General features: G+C 34.5%; 1 pseudogene; it reads right to left on the bottom strand.

The window, feature by feature from the left end:
* Positions 1 to 968: 968 nt before the first annotated feature.
* On the bottom strand, positions 969 to 1,070 carry LOC119256428 (small nucleolar RNA SNORD116; annotated as a pseudogene).
* Positions 1,071 to 22,894: the final 21,824 nt, after the last annotated feature.

Below are 22,894 nucleotides of genomic sequence, written 5' to 3'. Positions count from 1 at the left end.
AAATGTAATGGGGCTCAAGTTTCAGGCCCCCTCACTTGCATATTCCCCAGGTATTCTAGTGACCCTAAAAACATGGTTGTGTGGCTACATGTTATTGTAAGATGTGGAAAAATAAGATGTTTCATTTCAATTTGTTAAGAATGTTATTTCTTTCTATTCTGACTTCTTTTTCTCACATTTGCTTATTTGGGAGGTGTGATAGGCGGTTTCTAAAAAGGGTCCTTTGTGTCATCTCCTCTCCTTGGCTATGGTTTGAACTTAGTGACTCACTTCTAATGAATACAAAATGGCAGAAATGATGGGATGGAACTGTCTCTTGCTCTTTCTTGAACAGCTATTTTTAGGGAATCCACTGTCATGTTATGTGGAGAAGCCCACATAATTGGGTTTGAAAAGGATCCTCCAAGGCCTACCAACAACCACCAAAGTGAGCCTGGAATCCCTCTGGGAGACATTTCCCAGGTCAAACCCTCAGATGAGAGTGCAGCTTTGGCCAAAAATATGAGAGACCTTGAAATAGAGGCATCCAACTAAGCTATGCCCAGATTCTATGAGAGTCATAGAAATTACAAAATGGAAAATATTCATCATTTACTCTGCTATATTTTGGGACATTTCGTTATAAAGCAATAGGTACCTATAGCAGGGAACAACCTAGGGAAGTTGAGTTAGCAAGTCTATTAGTTTGGCTTATTGGACTACTCACTGTTCCAAATTACCATATAACTTGACACCAAGGGTAGGGTGAAAGGTCGGATTGCAATATAAAAATAGTTATATGCAGGATGTTTCTTAAATCTCAGTGGAGAAAAAAATGTCTCCTTAATACCTGAAGTTACTGCTAAACCATTGTTTCATTATTGAACTATGTCATTCAACTCTAGTTGAAAAAGTTTCACTATATTGTAACTTACATTTTGTTTTTTAGGAGTTCTTGTAAATGGAGCATTTTCTTTTTTTTTTTTTTTTTTCCTCAGATCTGATGAGAACGACGGTAGAGGGTTCTCACTCATTTTGTTCAGCTTTAAATGGAGCATTTTCTTTCACTTGTCCAGGTTTACTACCAAACAAAATTGGACTTTAACTTAGACTATTTCCATATTTTGGCTGTTATTAATATATTTGCAAAGAACACAGGACTACAGATATCTCTGAGATATTTATGTCATTTCCTTTGGACATACACACAGAAGCGGAATTGCTAGATCATATGGTAATTCTAGTTTTAACTTCTTGAGGAAGCTTTGTACTGTTTTCCATATTGATGCTACCATTTTACATTGAAACAGGACAAAACTGTTCCCTTTCCTCTACACCCTCATCAGTCTTTGTAACCTCTTTTTGATATCAGCCATTCTAATATGTGAGGTGATAACTTATTGTGGCTTTGATGTGCATTTCACTGTTCATTAGTGATGTTGACCATATTTTCATTCACTTTTTGGCCATTTGTATATCTTGTTTAAGAAAATGTCCAGGTCCTTTGCCCCTTTAAAATCACTTGTATATTTTTTTCTATTGAGTTCTATGAGTTCCTTATATATTTGGGATATTAAGCCTTTATCAGATAATTTTTTATTGTTCTTTTTATCAGAAGTGTTCCTCTTTATTTCTAATGATACTTTCTCTCAAAGTGTACTTTCTTTTTTTTTTTTCTTTTTTTTATTATTTATTTATTTATTTCTACAAGCACTGAGTACAGTCAGAAGCGCGGGAGGGTGAGAGAATTCACCAGAGCCAGAGCGGGGAGCAAAGCAGGCAGAAGGACAAAGTACACTGCTGAGGGGAGCAGCGGGAGGCAGGAGAGGTCTGCGTGCCATGTGGGACCCTCCTCCGGTGGCCGTGGAGCAACTGGGGATCGAACTGGTGCTGCAGAGGCTGCGGGCAGCTTCGCAAGCCAGCGCTCAACCCTGCGCCACTGGGGAGGCCCTATCAGATAAATGTTTTGAAAATATTTTCTCCCATTTCGTAAGTGACTTTTTCATTTTGTTGATGGTTTCCTGTGCTGTGCAGAAACTTTTTAGTTTGATATAGTCCCACTTGCTTATGTTTGCTTTATTTGCTTATATTTTTTGGTGCCATATTAAAAAATTGTCAAGACCAATATCAAAGAGTTTTCTCTATTCTTTTCCTGAGCATTTTATGTGTTGTTGTCCTACATTCAAGTCTCTAATTCATGTCACATTAATTTTTGTGTATGGAGTATTTTAAACTTTGATTTTTCTTAATCAGGTCTAAGTAAGAGTAGAGCCTGCCTGTTACCAGGTTACTTAGAACTTGCAACATGATGTGACACATTTCCATCAATGAGAGTCACAAAGTTGAAAAACGTCAGTTATACAAATAGGGAATTGGAAATACATCTTGGCATAGTTTGAGAAAACAATTTTCATTTGGACATATAAAAAGGACACCTTAGTTTTTACCTTTCAAATAATTTAGAAAAATACAGAAAAAAATAATGAAATATAAGAAATATATAAGAATAATACACTTTTTCATATTATACCAAAAGGGGCAGTTCATTAAGAGGATATGATAAATTTTGAGAAGAATTAAAGAAGCCCTTGAATTATCTGATAATTTCATTAGTGAGTAAGAGTGACCCACATAAACATACTTTAGAAAGCTTTAAATTTTTGGTTTGACAAAAAACATTAGCAAGACAGCATGAAGATCAAAACAATGACAAAAATCAGTACACATCATCAATAAAGGGAATTTAAGACTACCTATGACACGAAAATTTAAAAAGCTCTGAAATCTTTCAATTCATCCATGAGTGGAACTGAACAGAGATTGTCCCAAATTTGCCATTAATCTGAAGAATTTATAAGGCTTTACCAATATAGAGTCAGGAAGTCAAAACTCTTCCAAGTCATTAATTTTAAAAAATCATCCATGTTAAAGGAAAAAGCAAATTATATTTTTCTTCTTTTTTTTTTTTAATAGAAAATAAGATTGAATTTTTACCTAGTCCTCTCTTTTATTGGTCTGATAGACCTACCCCTCTCTCTGGCCTCAGGAAGAGAAAGAACAACTAGACACGTCCTGCTCATCTAGGCAGAGGTCAGGACAGCAGTTTGCATCAATAATGTAATAACATCTCAGCCTCTGCCCGTGAATTTGTTTTCTCAAGTACAATGACTTTCATCAAGATGTTTAAAAGACTAGCAAGTTTTTGCCTCCTGGAAATAAGGAAAAAATCTACCTCAGGACAATTTCTGTTTCAATCACAGAATATAAATGTTCCTTTTCCTGCTTTAGTAATTTTAAGATCTCCAACTTCACTCCACCTCAAACAATAGAAGAAGAAAACAACCAAAAACTACAGGCAACTTTAAAACAGTAGCTTGTCCCTGGTTCACACTCCAACGATTTTTACGAATATCAGTACAAGTAAACCTTGCAATCTGGGCTCAGGAGTAGTTGGCTACGGCTGTTCTGATTCATTTGCACTGAACTCTTGCCTGAATTCTGGCTGGGTCCGCATGACTCCATGTTTATTTCTATCATGGTCAGATATTTTGCCCTCATTCAATAACTGGCAAATATCCGAGTCAATAGGAGCAAAGCTGGCCTTGAAGCGGAGAGCTTTCTAAAAATAAAATCCTGTTCGGTTACCTCTTCTGGGTCTGGGCCTCATTTTACAGAGCATTTGTCCTGGGAAAAACTCACCAGAAACAGAGATTTTGCCATGCCCTTGGATTTACCTCACTTTCTGTATTGAAGGAAGTGTGAAATGAACTAAGAGCTTTGGGAATGTTATGTTCAATTTAGAAATTAGCATACATCCTAAAAATTGGACTTCTTTCATGCTTTCAAAAATAGTCACATCAAAATTTAATCTTTTCCTAGAATTGCATGAGTGTGAGGTGGTATCTTTATTTAAAAACATCTTTTGGGAGATTTTTCTTAAAACTGTAAATGGTAATAGGTAACAGTTTCATCAAGCATTCATGCAGTGCCAAGCACTTTCCTAAATGCAGTGCATGCATTAATCACTTGATTGTTACAATAACTTACCAGTAGTAACTGTTAACATTTACATTTTACAGATAAGACAGAAAATTGAAGCAACTTACTCTGTATCACATAGTGATGTCAAAAAGTTGTTTAGAGGTAAGAAAAACAACTAAGCAAATATATGGAGAGAAAATAAAAATGATACATTTAATTTACCAATGAGAGCTCTAGCAAAATGGCTTAGCTGATTCAAAAAAGAATCTGAGAAACAGGCTTTGCAGTCACTCAGGAAAAACAAGCTAAAAATGCTTGCTAAGTTAGAGTTAACCTGCGTGATGCCTTTCAGAGCAGTGGGCCCATGGCTTGAGTGCTCTACCCAACAAAAACTATTTGCTCTGTTGGAACACACCCTAACATCTAAATCCACAAATCTCGAAGTGTGATCCATGAACTTTTAGAGAACCTGAGCCTTTTTCAAAAGGCTCCTACAGTCAAAATGACTTATTAGGGCAAAATGACATATTATTTGCCTTTTTCACCTTATTGGATTTGTATTGATGATGAAAAACAACAGTGGGTGAAACAATACCAAATTGTACCAGCAATTTATATTCATTACATTCATTAACATCAGATACTCAGATTTTTTAAAGATTTTCAGTTTCATGTAAGATGTCCTAGATGTAACAGTTAGGATCATTAATTTTTTTAATGTAAACTTTTGGGAATATTTTTAATATCCTTTGTGATGAAATGAATAGTACACATAAAGCATTTCTGCTGCCTAGTGAAATACCGTAGTAGTCTTAAGAGAAAGTATTTGTTCAGTATTTTGTGTTGTTATCTGAACTGATTGCTTTCATGAATTGAGACTATTTGAAAAAATTGCCAATTTGATGTAAATATTTACAGGGATTTTTCTCAAATATAAACAAGTAAATAATTCAAGGAAAAGTCCTAATAACGCTAAACTATTTAAGGAAAAGACCCAATAATACTAAACTTTTTGAACTTTCCAGCTAAAATTAGAATTTTGGAAAAAGCATACCTAAACTGAGCTTGATAACTTCTTGATACTTAAAGATTTTCTGGTAAGGTCAGTGGTGATATTAATAGACTTCATTTTCCGATACTGTGAAAAAATTAAGGTGTCAATATTTATAATATGTGCATAATTCAATGAACTGATAATTTCCAAATGATGAATGAGTGATATTACAAAATTATGCTCAGGCAGTCCATTTAAACTGCAAAATACAGGACCTCCCTGGTGGCACAAGGGATTAAGACACACCCCATGAAGCTATCACCAGCCACTGCAGCACAAGTTCAATCCCCAGCCAGGGAGAAACCCGCATAGCGCAGCAGACCTCTCCTGACTCACACACTGCTCCCCTCAGCAGTGCATTTCAGTAGATCTGCCTGTTCTGCTCCCCACTGTGTCTCTGGTGAATCCTCTCACCTCCCTCATCTCTGGCCTACACCCCAGTTCTGTATGCATAAATAAATAAATCTTAAAAAAAAAAAAACCCTGCAAAATGCACTGATGTACCATAACTTAATAAAGCACAAAAGGTTCACTTACATAGTTTCAGATTCCATGCTGCAACCAAACTTTAACAACAACTGATTGTAGAGTTTTAGTACATTAACAAAGAATATCCATAATTGTCAGAAAATGCTATTAAAAACATCTCTTTCCAACTACACATGTATAAGATGACAAATTTTCTTAACTAATTTAACCAAAACAATACACAGGGATTGGTTAAATACAGAAGCTTCAATTTCCTTATATTTGGCAAAAAATTAAAGAGAGCTGTGAAAATATAAAACTTTTGTCTCACTTAAATTTTTTGTTTTAGAAATATAGTTTTTCTTAAAACATGTTGTTTCTATTAATGTGTAGTCAGTTTGCTATTATTATTTTATAAAAACTGATACTTTAAACTTTTCTGACTTTTAATTTCTAATGTGATAAATATCCATAGAAACATCTACACAAAAGCTATTTGCCTTCTGTAACAATTTATTAAATGTAAAGTTTCCTGAGGCCAAAAAGTTTAAGAGCAGCTGATCTAAATTGTAAATCAAATGAAATACATCCTTTAGTTAGTAAAATAATCCTTGGTCAGTTCTTATAGACAACACTCCAGTGGGATGCTGAAAATCATTGTGATCCTTTTGTCTTATATCTCAGTTTTACATAATTATCTGCACAGTAGTAGAGTCAGAAGTTGAGTTCACATTATCTGGCTTTAGACTTCAGACTCTTAGTCACAAAGTCATTTTGTATACAGAGAAGCATTAAACTCAAATGTAAAAAAGCTGGTTTTGGAAAATATAGAAAAAAAACAAAGATGTAAGATTAACAAAAAGAAAAAGAACCAATCCTACCCATGAGTTCTACTTTATCATGAACCCAACAGGTCACTTAAGATTCCTTATTTTTTAAAATATTTGGTGTTTTTCTACTCTTATAAAGTAAATCGACAAATAGAATGCTAAGTAATAATTCAACCTCAGTCAAAGAAAGGAAATACTTCTGTTAACTTTCCTATTTTCTCTTTGATAGTAGCAAAGCACTCAAAAAGGTTAAAAGAGAGCAGAGGTTCTGATCGAAAGTATTTTCTCACGAGAGGAGCTTGCTTTAGTAATACAGAAGAATAAGAACTTAAAGGGAGAAGGAGAGAGAAAGCTTTGGACCAGTTTTGCAAGCTGTCCTGTGCTTCCTAAAAGAGATGGGAACAAATTGGTGTGGAGACTAATCCTAGACCTCTTTAGTGGTAAGTCTATGACCTAAAACTTGAGAATCAGTTGCACTTAACATGTTAACATCTGAACATAGAAGTCACTAAATTGCTTCGCTTTTAAATGGAACTAACATATACACAACCATTAGTCATGAAATGTTCTCCTCTTTTACAAAGGCAAGGCCAGAGCATTTGACACTGAATCTCTACTCAGTGTGATTAGTGAATTCCATGACCCCCTTCTTCCCAGGAGGCAAAGTATAAAGGACTTCCTGAAATCTGTATATTCTCAAAATGGTTGAGCTCTGCTGAACAGCAAAACTTATTGAGGGTGTTATCAATTTAGTCATCAAAAAGGATAAAATATTAAATATGATTAATGTGTCAGAATAGGCATTGAAATCAAAGGAACACATTAGAAGAACAGGAAAGAGAAAGAAGTACATGAGAGTAATTTAAAGTATGATAACAGTGAAATTTGAAATCAACTGGGAGTGTTAGTGTTGTCAGTTAATTAATTCTTTCTTGGATGAATTTAGGTTATATTCTTACCTCATAATAACACATTAATGGGTTAGGACTTTGAACATACAAATACTTAAATATTATTTATATTCTTAAAGTTGGGGAGGCATTTGAAAGCATAAAGTCTAATATACACCCATTAAAAAAGTGCAGAATACAATTTACTTTCATTGCAAAAGAAAGAAAGAGCAAGAAAAAGAGAGAGGGAGGGAGGGAAACAAACAAAAAAGTCCAAATCTGTCCTTTAAATTAATTTTTAATTTAATTCTAAATTAATGTAATACATATGCTGTTTTTAATGATGCACAACTGAATCTTATATGTTGAAATGTAACAAAAAATGTATTTTCTAATTTTCTTTTCTTCTTAATCAGTTTCTAATTAAAATAATGTCACTTTGTAAAAAAATAAATTTTAAATCAAACTGAGAAAAACATTGCTAGCAATTATAACAACGTATTAACCTATTTATATACAGAATTCTTACAAATGCAATGAAAGACAAAAACAATAGAACAACAAATGAGGGATATGAAGAGGTTATTCACCAAGGAAATGAAAATGGAGAGTGAGTATATAAACACATTTCAGCCTCATTAGCAGTCAAAGAAATGCAAACTAAAATAATGAGAAACCATAAATTTTAGGGATATGGACTTAAACTTGGGAAAAATATGTGTAAGTCTAAAAAAACAATACCCAAATACATTAGTGGTAATTTTTTTAAAATATTAAAAATTTTAGGGATTATTTTCTTTTTGTCTATCATTTTATAATCTTTGTTAACTATAATTTCAGTAACTTTTTAAAAATAAATGTTATTTTAGAGAAGTTTTAGATTAACAGAAAATTTGTGAAGATAATCTATACAGGGTGTTCATAAACCTCACCTCATATACCCCAGTTTCCCCTTTGTTAACATCTTACATTACTATGGCAACTTTTGCCACAACTAATGAACCATCATTAATACAGTGTAACTAAAGTTCACACTTTATTCAAATTGCCTTAGTTTTCGTCTAATGTCCTTTTCTGTTCCAGGATATATAATATCCAATAATTCATTTGGTTATCCAGCACCTATGCTCATATTGTCTGTGATAGCTCAGCCTCTCCTTATTTTTAATACCTTGACAATTTTGAGGTGTATTGGTCAAGTATTTTCTGCAATGTCCCTTACTTGGGATTGTCTAATGAATTTTAGGAAGGAAGAGCACAGAGGTAAATTATTGTTCTCATCCCATCATGTCGATATGGACTATCAACATGACATCACCATTCACATTCATCTTGAGCTCCTCTCTGAGAGTGTTTACTAGCTTTTCCATTCTAAATTTACCTCTAGTCCTCCATTTCTGTCAGATTTAGAAGGAAATCACTAAGCAAGTTCCACACTTCAGGAGAGGGGAGTATTACTCCATCTCTTTGAGACTGGAATAACTGCATAAATTATTTGGAGTTTTTTCTGAATATGAGATTTGTGGGAGGGTTTTAATGCATCTATTTAGTTATTTATTTATAAGTATAAATGCATCTATTTAGTTATTTATTTATATCAGTATAAACTCACTTTGGATTATAATTCAAAGCTATTTTTTTTTGCTCAAATTAATCAAATTTGTTTCCTGAAAGGTCTTAGATCGTGTGTGTGTGTGTGTGTGTACGTGCAGTTCTTATTATCCTGATACTACAGATTCATTTCCTGCCCCACTTACATAATCAGCCATTTCTTCAAGAAGCCCTCACTCCTTTTTATTAAAATAGTATTAGATATCTAGTGTGATCTCTAAATGTAATTGTGGTTACTAAAGTAAGATTGCTTATAGGTCATCATAGCTGACAGAGCAAAGAAATACAGGTTTGTGGTAAACCATACACACACACACACACACAAAGCTATAAATATCACTTAACATAATCATGCATAATTATCTTAAATTAAATATGAATTTAAACTGATATCTCCTAATCTAAGCATTACCACCTCATGGATTACTTAAGCCTCTTTTGCACTTGTTTCCTTATAACTTCCCATTGCAATAATGAGGAACTTTCCCAATATATACTTGTCCATTTTTATTTTACATTTAAAGTAGCTTTAGAATTTTAACCTGTAATCCTATAAGAAACAACTTTATCAAAAACAACATAGTGTGCCTTTCCTTTTACCTTATTCCAACAAACTGCCCATTCCCAGAGTTCCTTAGGTCAGCACCATTTCTTCCACCACTTCTAGCGATACAAATTCATAACTTTGTAATGTAGTGGGATCATATTTTCACAATCTGCACTTCATTCTAAGATTTCTCAGCCTCCTAAATGATTTTAACTTGCATACATTAAGATTCACTCAATATGCTGTAAAATCTATGAATTTTAATAAGTGCAAAATTAACATTCTTTATACTTTTGCCTTTTCCAGAGCTATTCAAGCTATTTCCTTTTGTATGTTTTGTCCGAGGAACTGGTACACTTCACCTAAGTAATTTCCTACTAAACATTGATTTTACCGTATTTCACAAATTTTTATTACTTGTCTTTATTTTCATTTAGTTAAAAAACATTTTAAAATTTATATTGAGGCTTTGTCTTTAACCCATCTATTTGTTAGACATGCATTGCTTAATTCCAAATAACTTAGAATTTTCCAATTACATATGTTATTGATTTTTATTTAATTCTGTTTTTATGATTTCTGCTTTTGAAAATATTTTAAATCATGTTTTATGAGCCAGGATATGGTACTGATAAATGTTCCAAGTGAATTTGAAGAAAATGTGTATTCTGCCTCAATTGGATGGAGTATTCCATAAATGTCATTTACAACAAGTTGGTTGATAATGCTGCTCCAGTTAGCTGCTTGTACTGATTTTCTGACTCCTTGATATATCAATTGCTGACAAAGGGGAATGTTTAAGACTACAAATTAATAGTGGATTTGTATGTTTCTTTATTCAGTTTTATAAGTTTTGCCTCATATATTTGACCTCTTATTAAATAACATACACATTTAGAGCTGCAATGTTTTCTCAAACATTATCACTAAGTAACCTCTCCTTACCATTTTGTAATACCCCATCTTAGAACAGAAAAAATTCCTTATTCTGAGGTCATTTACAGCTGAAATTAGCAAAGCTATTTAAAGTTCATTTCAGTATTGTATATCTTTATTTCTGAGTAATATCTGTCCCTTTCTTTGCCTTTAGTTTCTGCAGTTTGAATATGAAATGCTTAGTGTGGTTTTCATTCTGCATGGTGCTGAACTTCCTGGATCTGTGGATCTTTGGTTTGCATCTGTCATTAATTTGGAAAATTCTTATCCTTCAATATTCTGAATATTTCTTGTGCACCATTCCATCTTCTCCCTGGTATTTCAATTTTTCACATTTTCTACCTTTTGGATTTTTCAACAGTTCTTGAATGTTCTGAATTTTCTTATTCTTTTGTGTATTTTAGTTTGGGACATTTTTATTGCCCTGTCTTCAAACAAACTGATTCTTTCACCAGTCATTTCAGGTCTGCTGATGTCAATGAATATTTTCCATTTCTGTTACAATGTTTTTTTTATTTCTTTTTTAATTTCTTATGACTCTTAACATTTTCTTTTTTAATTTTTAGAACCTCCATCTCTCTGCTTATATTAACTATTTGTCCTTACATTGTGTCTACCTTTTCATTACAGACCCTAACATATTAATCAATCATTATTTTAAATTTCCTATCTAATATCCCCAAATTATGTGTTATATGTGAGTCTATTTCTAATAGCTGTTTTGTTTCTGCAGAATATGTTTTTCCCCTTGCTTTTTGCATGCTTTGTAATTATTTGTTGAAAGCCAAACATGTTGTTTGGTTAAATAGGTCTTTAATATGGAGGTTTTAGTTTAATCTGGCATCCGGCAAGGAATTGGATTTTGTCTAATGTTTGTTGTAGTAAGCATGCACATAACAGAGGCTTCAAATTTCTTCAGAATACTTGTATTGATTTCCCCCATTGACTTTGGCTTTCCCTGATTGTTCCCTTTCAGAAAGAGTCTGTGTTTTTTCAGCTCTCCCAAACATAATCCACTGTATTTGTGCTGGAAACTTGTTGGTGTGGTATAGGGTATGGGAAAGGAAGGTGTTCTATAAACTTCCAATTAAATCTCAGTCTTTTTTGGGGGGGCCTCCCTGGTGGCACAGCAGATTGAGCAAAGCGCTGTGAAGCTGTCCACAGCCTCGGCACTGTGGGTTCAATTCCCTGCCAGCCAGGGAGATTCCTATATGACACAGCAGACCTCTCCTGTCACACCCTCTGCTCCCCTCAGCAGTGCTTTTGGTCTCTCTGCCTGTTCTGCTCCCCACTCTGTGTTTGGTGAATTCTCTCACCTCCTGCGCCTCAGGCCTGTACCCCAGCTTTTGTATAAATAAAAAAATAAATCTTTAAAATAATAAATAAATCTCAGTCTTTTTGTGGGACTATGTCTTTGAATTGTGAATGTCACAGTTATTGTCAGTGTTTTAACCCTATCACCACCTAGATTCACTTCCCTGTGCCCCTGGCTGCAGCATTCTCAAGTGGTTTCTGGAAAGAAAAGATTTTGTGACTGTGTTCCATTTCCCTCCCTGCTGTTAGCCTTTAGTGGAACAAGAAGTTCAGTGGAAGATGGAGTGGGAGGAATACTCTTTCCAGGTGGGATAAAATTCTGGAAATTTTTTTCCTGGATGAGCAGTCCTTTGTTTGGCAGTTGGTTGTATTTGTTTGGCAATTGGTTATATTTCACAATTATGTTTCCCTTCCCTTTGTGAGAACCATGAGAAACTGCAGTTCCTCACCATGAGAAACCTGAAATAGTACCAGAAGTTAAAGTCCTTAAAGATGTGGGGTTCACTAATTCTACAACCCCTAACAGCTTCACAGTCTCAGGGTAGTACAGACTAAACTTTCAGTAATTCATCAAAATTATAGTTTGCATGTGCTACCAGCAGCTCCAGCTGCTTCTGCTCCTGGTTAACTGATCTCAGCTGTTAATCTCTCTATGTGCCCGTTTTCTTCCAGTTTTGGAGTGGTGGTTTGCACTAAAATCCTAATCTTTGGCTGGACCCAAAAAGTCATTGATTTTCAATGTATGCAGTTTTCATTTCCATGCGTGATATGTCAGTTCTGAAACCAGAAGTCATTCTAAAATTTTTATTTATAGCTAGCTCTTTATAAAGTATATAAAACTTGGGTTACTCTTTTTCATTTTCAAATAATATTTAACATCCTTCTTTCTTTTTCACAATGGATATTATTTTAATATTCTCAGTGGTTGGTCAGTATAAACCCAAATACCTGGAAATTAAAGCTACATATGATGAGATGAAGGTTTCCTGCTTTACTTTTCAGGTTATTTGCCTCTTCTTATCTCTTTGTAAATAAAAATAACAATAAAATAAAATCTAAAGCAGATGGTTTGTCAGTACTCTACTTTTCTGAATAACAACTGCATCAAGTCAAATGATCACTCCATTAGACATACCCGGAGTTAGCAGTTATGTCTTTGATGATGCACTGAGGACTCCATAAACACCAGAGATGTACAAGGCAGGGTTGGAGAAGCAGACTGTAGCTGAAAGCTTTCCTTCTTGAAGAAAAAGTGTGAGGGTAAGCCTCTTGCTCAGATTGTTTGGGAGTGTAGTCTCTCCCTTGCTGAAAAAAAAGTCAAATCAGTCAGTGACTTCTCATTTAAGAGGTAGAATAAGTTTTGGGTAGGAAGAAAATGGAAGTAGAGAGTACTCCTGGCATGTATCCACTCTATAAAGGGCTCTGTTGCTCTAGCTACACATTCAGACGTTAATGAAGTCTTTGCATTTAAATAGTTTTGGCTGCCTTCACCTTTTCCTTTGTGCCCCTCCATAAAAACAGTTGGAAAGCTACCCTCCACCACCACTTCGCATATGACATTTCTTCTGTCAGAAAGACTAAGTAGCATTGGCTATTAGAACCATCACCCATGATCTCCCATTCCATAATCTCTGGAAAAGACACAAAAACTGATATCATTTTTAGACACATAAGAATTGGCCTTAGAAAACCATTTATTTTCTTATTTTGTTTTGTTTAGCCTAATAGGATGGAAGTTTTAATTTTAGTTTTTTCTTTATTCTCGTCCTTATTCACCTAATTACTGGGATAATCCAGATAATCAAGAAATTGTTTCTCTACAAGAGATTGAATTTATACAGTTGAATTTATATCAATTCATTGTCCTTTTCCTGTGAAGCTTTCAAAATATTGAATGAATTAATATCATGTTTGTGTGATAATCAGGACGATCAATATAACTCCATCAAGATACTTCCTATAGCGATATTTCCTAAAATATGAAAGAATATTTAAAATGAACATATCAATTTCTCTCCCTTCACTTTGCTCTGTTATATTATGACACTCTTTTAAGAATGTAGAATTTCTGACATTTTCAAGGATTCACATAGCCTTCAGATGTTGCTTGGGAGTATCCATTCTGTTCATACTATCACAAATATCCCTGTGCAATGGACATTGCATATTTCCCACATTTTGGTTTCTGTTTTTTTTTTAAACAAAAGTATCTATAATAAGGAAATGTGAACTTTTTATTGCAATTTATATGTACGTGTATGTATGGCAGGGAAAGAAATTAGTGGGTAGACAACTTTGTCTTGAATATTTTTTCTAATGAAGTTACAATTATGTATGTTTGGCACACATGGGTAGTACTCATGCTGAATAAGAGGCTATACAAATTATAGTTTTGCATAAATGAATAATTTCATATATGTTGATAATTCATGCACTGTCAAGTGATCCAAAGAACAGTGATGCTTTCCAACATTTTTTTTTTCTCCTTTTGCTCAAAGGAACATGATTAGATACTTTCTTTGATATGAAAGAATGAAACAAATGCCCCTCCTCACATGCTTCCCACAACTTGACAGACTGTGGAGTTGACCTTCAATGTGTGCCTGCGTCATGTGTCTCAGCAGACCAGAATGCCAACTGTTATTTCTTCTTCTCCCCCTGGAAAGACTGGTAAATGTTACCCAGATGAAAGAGAAAAGATTCTATTAAATGTGGTCTTTAGTTAATTCTACCAGGCAGTATTATGATGCTTGATCAACAGACAGCATTGTTTAAGGCTTCCTATTATAATTTCTTCTCAAGTTTCTATCAGATTGGGCTTCTCTGGAAGATGCAAACTCAGAAAATGCCTAATGGCTATTGATTTGGAAAGAGAAGCAAATATTTTATATAGTATTAATGTCTTCCTATTAGAAATCCAATGATTATTTGGTAACTTAGATGTTTATATACAATGACAATTATAAAGTTTTTTTGTCCAAGGTTCCAGTTTGGGCTCAGACTGTTTTGGGGACAGCAGTGGGTATGCCTGATTAACTGCTAATGTGGTCATGCAGAAGTTTGAGCAAAGGGGCTGGAGGATATTTCCAGAGAATAGCAGTATGTTAAGGGGATGAACAAGTTAGACACTAGGGTGCTGTGCTAGCTGCAAAGTCATATTTTTGATTCTGGGCACAGAATAGCACCTCATCTACACATCTGCACCTGGCCTAATGTAATGGGTTTTCATATGACTCCTAGGAATAAACTCTGATATGTGGGAAAACAAACTGAAGTAGCTGTTATAGTAGATACTAAAGTAAAAATAGGACTGCTTTGAGAAGTATTTAATAAAATGTGACATAGAATTTTAAAAGGCTATTCTATATCATCACAAAATACTGTTATTCACTTTTGGTTCCTTTTTTATTTTTTGAGAGCACTGAGAGATGGATTATTGGCAGCACTTTGCAAATATGCATATTTGCAAGCACTTGTAAGGCTCCCTTGAGGACACCAAAAATATATAGGAAAGAGACTTTAAAGAAGTCAAGAAGTCTCGAGTTAGCAAAGTTTGTGCTAATTAAATTATTACTATGAATGTGATTTCATTAATTCCTATAGGATGGTGGTCACTAAGAAAAGAGATTACATTTTTGTATTTGAGCTATCCCTAATCATTTTCTCTAATCTCAATGCTTCTTTCAATGTTTCCCATAGGCTATGAAAAATCAATTATTTCTTAACCCTGTTATACATAAGTGGAAAACATGAAAATGGAGATTTAAAGAGTAAAATAAGGACAGGACACACAAAAGATTAGAGAAGATAAGTAATCAAGTTTAAAAATATGTTTTTCTTAAGTTGATCTATTTGATTTGAACCTTTATGGTAATGTGTAATTATGTTTACTATTTTTAATGTAAATTGTATAAACAAGCAAGATAGAAGAGTGTTTATGGAGCATTTAAGCTTCATTTTCTTTCTTTTTTTTTAAAGATTTATTTATTTTTATACAAGAGCTGGGATACAGGCCAGAGGCACAGGAGGGTGAGAGGATTCACCAGAGACAGAGCGGGGAGCAGAACAAGCAGACTACTGAAATTCACTGCTGAGGGGAGCAGCGAGCGCAACAGGAGACATCTGCTGCACCATGTGGGCATCTCCCTGGCTAGAAATCGAACCTGCGCTCCAGAGACCACAGACAGCATCACAGCGCTGTGCTCAACCTGCTGCGCCACCGAGGAGGCCCTAAGCACCATTTTCAATCCATTGCTCTATAAGAACCAGTCAGCTAATGACTCAATTAGCCAATAGTTATTATGTGCCTTTAAAATACCTAGTTCTGCCCTTACTATTCACTTAAGACATTATATTTATTTCCCCTTCAATTTTATTTTTGTCGTTTAGCTGTGTAGTAACTTGTATAAGAAATATGTGCACAATCCATCCAGATGTGATTGAATTCCTGGTTTCAATATTTTGTGTTTTTTTTTTTCCAACCCCAAAATTAAAAGCAACTTTTGTGGATGAAAATATTTGGAAAATGGCTGCAAATGTGAGTAGTTCCCAAAAAAGCAAGACCTTAAAATCAGACTTTTAATTAGGGTCCCAAATGTTCATAGATTCTTTGTAGGATCACACTAGTAAATATTATTTTTACAACCTAATTAAATACTTGAATATCATGAAAGGGTCTAATTCTTCCCCAGATTTCAAGAAAGTGGGACCCGAATGTCCTTCTCATAGGTCAAAATGAATCACACTTGTTCTACTCACTGTATTAAGCTATCTTGCTAAAGTGAGAGAAAGGATCAAAAAAATAGCATAGCTTTTACCATATCCCTAGAATTCAGGGTAACTCATCAACAAGATGAAAATTGACTTAAAAATGCAATAAGAATCAATGAGAAGTATACATTCTTCCAGCTTAAGCCACAAAAATGTGGGCTCTTTTCACAATTGGTTTGATTGTGTGATTTCTAGATCACAAACTAGGAAGGTCCCCATCCTGCCATAGAGTAAGTAAATATACTTGAATCCATTTTTCCATAAAGAACATTTCATTCTAACAGCTTCACTGAATATAACTTATTTGCTGTATGTTGAAGGTATTTCAAGGCTTACCTTGGTGCATTTTTTGTTCACAAAGCCAAAGAGCATACTGGAGGCAGAATATTTAGCTGAGTCTCCACAACAAAAATACATAAAGGTTCATTGTAGCAACTAACTAACTTGGGCCAAAGACCCAGATTTTAAGTGCTAATTGTAAGTGCTTTAGGACATACTTTTTTCCACACTAACAATTAACACTTATTCCAGTATATATTTCCCTGGATAAAACATGTGAATGGCCATGACTGTTTCTTTTCAACTGGCAGCTGTAATGCCATTTAAAAATCTAACAGGTTTTTCCAATACCACTTCCAGTCTTACAATTACCAGCTGCATCTTGAGCTGAATATTTTTTAATTTAAATTTAATTTAAATAAATATATCTAGCAAACTTGAACTTTAGAGTGTGCGTGTTTCTTCTTATGAAAAGTCCTGAGGCCTTGGCCCCATCTGTGCTGTGGAACTGCTGTCTTAAATGTGCAATGGGATGAGATATTTTAATAGTATCCTGTCCATCATTCTATATGGAATAATACTCTGAGTAATGTTCTGGTGTCTTTTACATCTAACAGCTTTGCCTTTTCAGCCTAATAATATTTATTTAAGTGTTGGACTGGCTGAAGAGTTGAGGCTTGGAGACTAGTTCTACTGGGATTAAATAACCAATGAAAGATGTCAACAATGGGAAAAGGGAATACAGAGTGGAAACTATTTACCAAATAAAAAAGAAAATGACATTAGTGAAAGACAGACTTACTTTTCAGATAACACTTTTTTTCTTACTCATTTGTGAATCACCTATTTTGTTAATAGTTTTTGGATTGTACTGTCTAATTGTTGTACCTTTCAATTTGACTATAAATTTCTAAATGTAAATTTCATGGAATAGTATCTGATTTATATTTTAATCTCTAAGTAAAAATTTATGATTTGAAAGGTTAAGATATATTCATTGACTTTTTAAAAATAAACATCCACTGAAATAGATAAGGAAAATGTGGCCTCTATAGTGATATACTGTGTTATAAGAAAATGCATCTAGCTCTGGAGTAAGATGCTGTGGGCTGAATCCTGCTCGGATCACCTGGCTTGGCTGTGTAAGCCAATACAAATCGTTGCAACTTCCTTTGCCTCTTATGTAGAAGATGGAAAAAATAAATACCAAAGAGTGTGGGAATTAGGATCAAAATTAAGACCCTTGGTGTAGTAGCTGGTATATACTAAGTGCTGAAAAAATGTCAGCTATTGTCACTTCAAGTTATGAAATGTGCTGACCCTCTCTTTATGAGAGTAACCTGTGCTAGTCAAGTTATACCTGTAGGATCTGATGTATCTAGGGATGAAGAAAGAAAAATTTAGCAGAGATACAAAATGCTAGGAAGCAGCATTAAGAATATATGGTAGGCACTAAAGTAAAGTAACTGATAATTAAGTTCAATCATCCTTTCATTTAAATTGAAAATTCATTCAACTTTAAGCAGAGATATAAACATCCCTGCTTTAGATACGTGCACAGGGTTACACATACAGAAACATGCAGGAGGATGCTGAATGAGATTTTCCAAGTGCATCAATGATGTAATTTTATTTCCTATATAGAGGCATAGCAATTGATCACTAGAAGGGTCTTAGAGAAAGAAATAAAATCTTTTTTTTTTTTTTTTACTAATTCAGTAATGAAATAATTGACTGTCAACCTTGTAAAAACTGACTTGGGTATGAGATATTAAAAAAAATTCTATATACATTGATAAGCTAATGATTGTAGTAACATACTGTTGAGATAATAGAGACCTTTCTCTTGTCTCAATTCCTTCCCACTAACCATTCCTTTGCAGTTTCTTTGACTATGTACTTTCTCATCTATATCTTAATATGAATATATTCCAGGAAATCTTTAACCCTCTTACTGTCTCTACTTTCTGTTTCTATAATTTAATCCTTACTTGCAACTTCATTAGTAACTGCTCTCCTAAAATTTAGATATTAATTAACAGTTGCCTGCTGTAGCCAGAACCAGACCTTTCTTGTGGAGAGATGATGTTTTATCCTCATCAAGTCTAATATCCAAATCCATTAGCTTCCCCTGCAAACCAGAGCTTTTGTCTAAATTCCTCTTTCTGTAAATGACTGGTTGCCTTAGGAACTAAATGTAACATTTGATTCTTTCTTTTTCTTTCCTTTTCCCACTCAATCCATTGTCAAACCTATAGAATTTTCCTCTACAATATCTTCTCCCCACCCCCTCTCACCCATTCAAATGTCATCATCTAATACAGGTCTTTGTGGATTCATTTGCAGTAGCTTTCCCTCCTGGATAAGCTGCAAGTGAGAGCACTGATAACATATTTGATTCAATTTTGGTAGCCTCTTAATCTATTTCCTTGTTCCCAATCTTCATCAAATTCATATTCTTGTGACAGTTATAAGAACTATCATAGTCAGGGTTGTCAAAATAATGTCCTTTCTTTGTTTGTAAGCTTCAATGACTTCTCATTGCTGATCTTAGACGTCCAAAACATATTATTGCATCACCTCAGTGATATATCCTCATGTGCTCTTACAGGAATAAAACTATATAACTCCTTCCTTTTCTTCTCTATTTAGAAAAATTATAAAATGCAAATCAGAAGGTCATACTGCCAATAAACTCTCCCCCAACACATAACATTTTAACTGATAAAAGTTATTTTAAATTCATTAAAAGACTCTAGACTTTGTCCTAAGGCTATATAGCCAATGGAGAAGCATTCAATCAAGAAGATATACTAACCCCCACAAGAAGTATCTGTGTACTAGATTTGGGCATGGGGTATAACTGGGGTAAATCATTTAGGTGAATGTATGGGAGTGGTTGTGAAGTCTGACTATTTTTGTATCCCATGTTAAAACCAACCAGAAAGCATCCACCAGGAAAGATGTGATGAAAGAGTACAAGTAAACATCATGGCTAGATGATGATTGATGTTTGTCAGCCTCTCTCCCCTGCCTCCCTACCCCCGCACAATCAACTCTGAACAGGATTTGTGTGGTAGCAAACGGCACGGAATCCCACTCACCATGCCTCATGTACCCTATTGCTACTGTTTAACGTCTAAGCTGTCAGCAAGAGAAACCAGTGTTAAAATCTCATTATGGTACCATCCATCAGAACAATCAGCTACCTGGTGACGAGTTGATTATATTGAACTCCTTTGACTCTGCCAAAAGGTAGTAATTAATCTTTATGGGGATTAACACATATTCTCCTCTCCTGCCCAGAGTACCTTGGTTATCACCACAGAAGACTTAGAGAGTGATCATTTCATTTCTATTTACAGAGGTTTACAAAATATACCTCAAAACAAAGAATCCACTTTAGAGTCCTAACATACACAGCTCCACACAAAAGCTGCCAGCTTCATAATAGCGTGAACATATCTTTGAAGTTGCATCTAAAATGCCATGTGAAGATGATACGTTGAATGGTATATTGTCCTTCAGGAGAGGACATACACACTAAACCAGTGATTATCTCATGGCACTGGGCCCTCATAGGTAGAAAACATGAACCTGGGAACCTAGAGGTGGAATATTAGTAACTTTTCATATCATCATTCCTGAATTACCCATATGAAGGGTTCATGTGTCCTGTACTTACAGATTAATCTCTTGTGGGTATGGAGTCCCTTATTGCCAGAGATGAAATGCTGGCATATTTCAACTGCAAAGAGACAAAATGCTGCTATATTTCAACTGCAAAGGGAAAAATCAGTTTGGTGAATGTTTTAATATTTGATATTTTTCAATGGCTGCTCAAATCTGTTGATTTTATTCAGTCATTTTTATATAGGTTCCAAAATGTGGAATATATATGAGTTATAGGAAATATTTTGGGGAAAAGTTCTGAAAAAAATATTCAGTCTAATAGTCCAATTTTAGAAAAAAAACCTAGTATATCATTGATTTTCAGTATTCTGTGAATAAATGGATAAATGAATGAATCATTTATAATAAACGTAAAGCATCTGGGAAACACAAATATAGAATTGTGTGGCAAAGTTTTCTGGAATCTCAAGATTCTATTGGAACTAAAAAACATAGTTTGCTACTATATAATGATAAAAAAATATAGTTACTTTAAGTCATAAAACAGAAATTACAACTGATCTTCAGCATCAAAATGCTCAATTCATTAAACGACTTCATGTCAAGTCACAAACTTATAAAGAAATGAAATAGTATAAATAAATCTGAGGATATTATAAGATGCAAAAACAATTTCAATGTTATATGTATACAAGAATCATTCAGGCTGTAATCAACATAATGCTGATAATTTAAAAATTATGAGGTTTGTATTTCTCTTTTTATATTATTTCACACAAGACTCACCATGTTTTTCCTTCTAAAAGGTATAATTAAACCAACTACTCACTGTTGCTATAGGATCTTTAACTGAAATTTTAAATCTTTCACATTTCTGGTAGAAAGCATAGTAAAGTTGTAAATTTTACTTTTTATTAGTTATCCAATATATATAGAACTATCCCACTCCACTGTGTTTATTAGTGCTTTCTTAATGGCATACTACTCAGCTATACAACTAAAAAAGATGAAATATTTCCCTTTTGACAACTTGGATGGAACTAGAGATGATTATGCTAAGGGAAATAAGTCAAGAGGAGCAAGATAAATACAGGATGACTTCACTCATGTGTAGGATATAAAGAAAGACAAGACATAGGAATGGATAAAATCAAATCAAAACAAACCCTGGAATCTACCTGCAGAATCAAGCCTACCAAAAGGAGAGAGTGGGAATAAGGAGCAATGGATGATAGCGGAGGATTGTAGGTGCTTTGGTGGTGGGTGGTGTAATAACCTAATATGAAGAGCTTGGACCTTTACCCCTAAATCATATACAGTACTATAAGCCATAATACTTCCATTTAAAAAAAATACACTTTAAATAAAAATAATTGGTACTCAGCGGATGCTGGACAATATCCTAAACATTTTACCAAAATTAATATATCATTCTGTGTATCATTTCCCCCACTTTACAGAGAGATACTGGAAGACAGAGAGATTTAGTGCCCAAGGTCACAAGATAGTACGTGATAGATGGGAATTGAACCCAGAGTCGCCTGAGTCCAGGCTCTTCAAGTCTACACTATGCTTCCCCTCTTTAAGTGTCTGATTCCAGGGTAACCTTGAATGAATTCTATAAATAATAATGAAATGGTTGTTACAAGTTGCTCTTCCTCCCAAGCATCCACTCTATCACTAGTTCTGCCAATAGGAAATCCTCTTCTAGCTTATGGATGAGTGTCTATCTGCTGGTGGGAGGACAGGAGAAGAGGTTGGGGAGAGGGAGACAAGAGGAAGAAGAGAATTAGAGAGTTCTCTGCACTCCGCATTTTTACACCCATATCCAGTCCTCACTGTTGGAAAACAGCAGCAAACTTCACCAATCACTAAATATATACCAGGCATTGTGCTCACCTTTACCTTTATCTTCATTATCACTTTATTCTCACAACTCTGCACAGTAAAGGATCACTAATTCCACCATTTTATATGAGAGCATGGGGCTGTGAGAGCCTGAGGGACTCTAATGTCACCCAGGTGTTCTGACTTTAAGACGCTGCGGTGGCTGCCACCTTCACCACTGAGGGAATTGATTTGTCTATGGTTTTTCTCACTATCTCTTCATGGCTCACCTCACTTTTGTGAGAGTCATTCTTTGGTTTTGGTTTCCCCTTTGCACTGTGGCTTTGACACATTCCCCAAACATGCCCTATTTTTTAAAAATTTATTATTATTTTTTAATTTTATATATTTTTACATCACTTTTCATTTTTGCACAATGTATGCATTTTCATCTTGGTTATAGTCCCCAGACAATTCCCACCCCCCTTGTTTTGATCCTACTCCCTCTTTCCTCTCCCCACCCCCGTAGTGTATCTCTGGTTTATAGTTGCTTGTTGATTTAGATTTTTACTTTATTATAATTAGTCTTTTTCCTGGCCCCTTATTTAGGTTTTCTAAATTCCTGCTATGAGTGAGACCATCCAGTATTTTCCTTTTTCTTTCTGGCTTATTTCACTGAGCATGATCCCTTTCAGCTCCATCCATGTTGCTGCAGATTGCATGAGTTTTATCTTTTTTAGATTGCTGAATAATATTCCATTGTGTATGTGTACCA

The sequence above is a fragment of the Talpa occidentalis genome, unplaced genomic scaffold (genome assembly GCF_014898055.3).
Source record: "Talpa occidentalis isolate TD23 unplaced genomic scaffold, MPIMG_talOcc4v2.1 talOcc4.3, whole genome shotgun sequence".
Taxonomy (NCBI): domain Eukaryota; kingdom Metazoa; phylum Chordata; class Mammalia; order Eulipotyphla; family Talpidae; genus Talpa; species Talpa occidentalis.
Note: the sequence above shows the minus strand (reverse complement) of the source record. Positions and strands in the feature narration are given on the sequence as shown.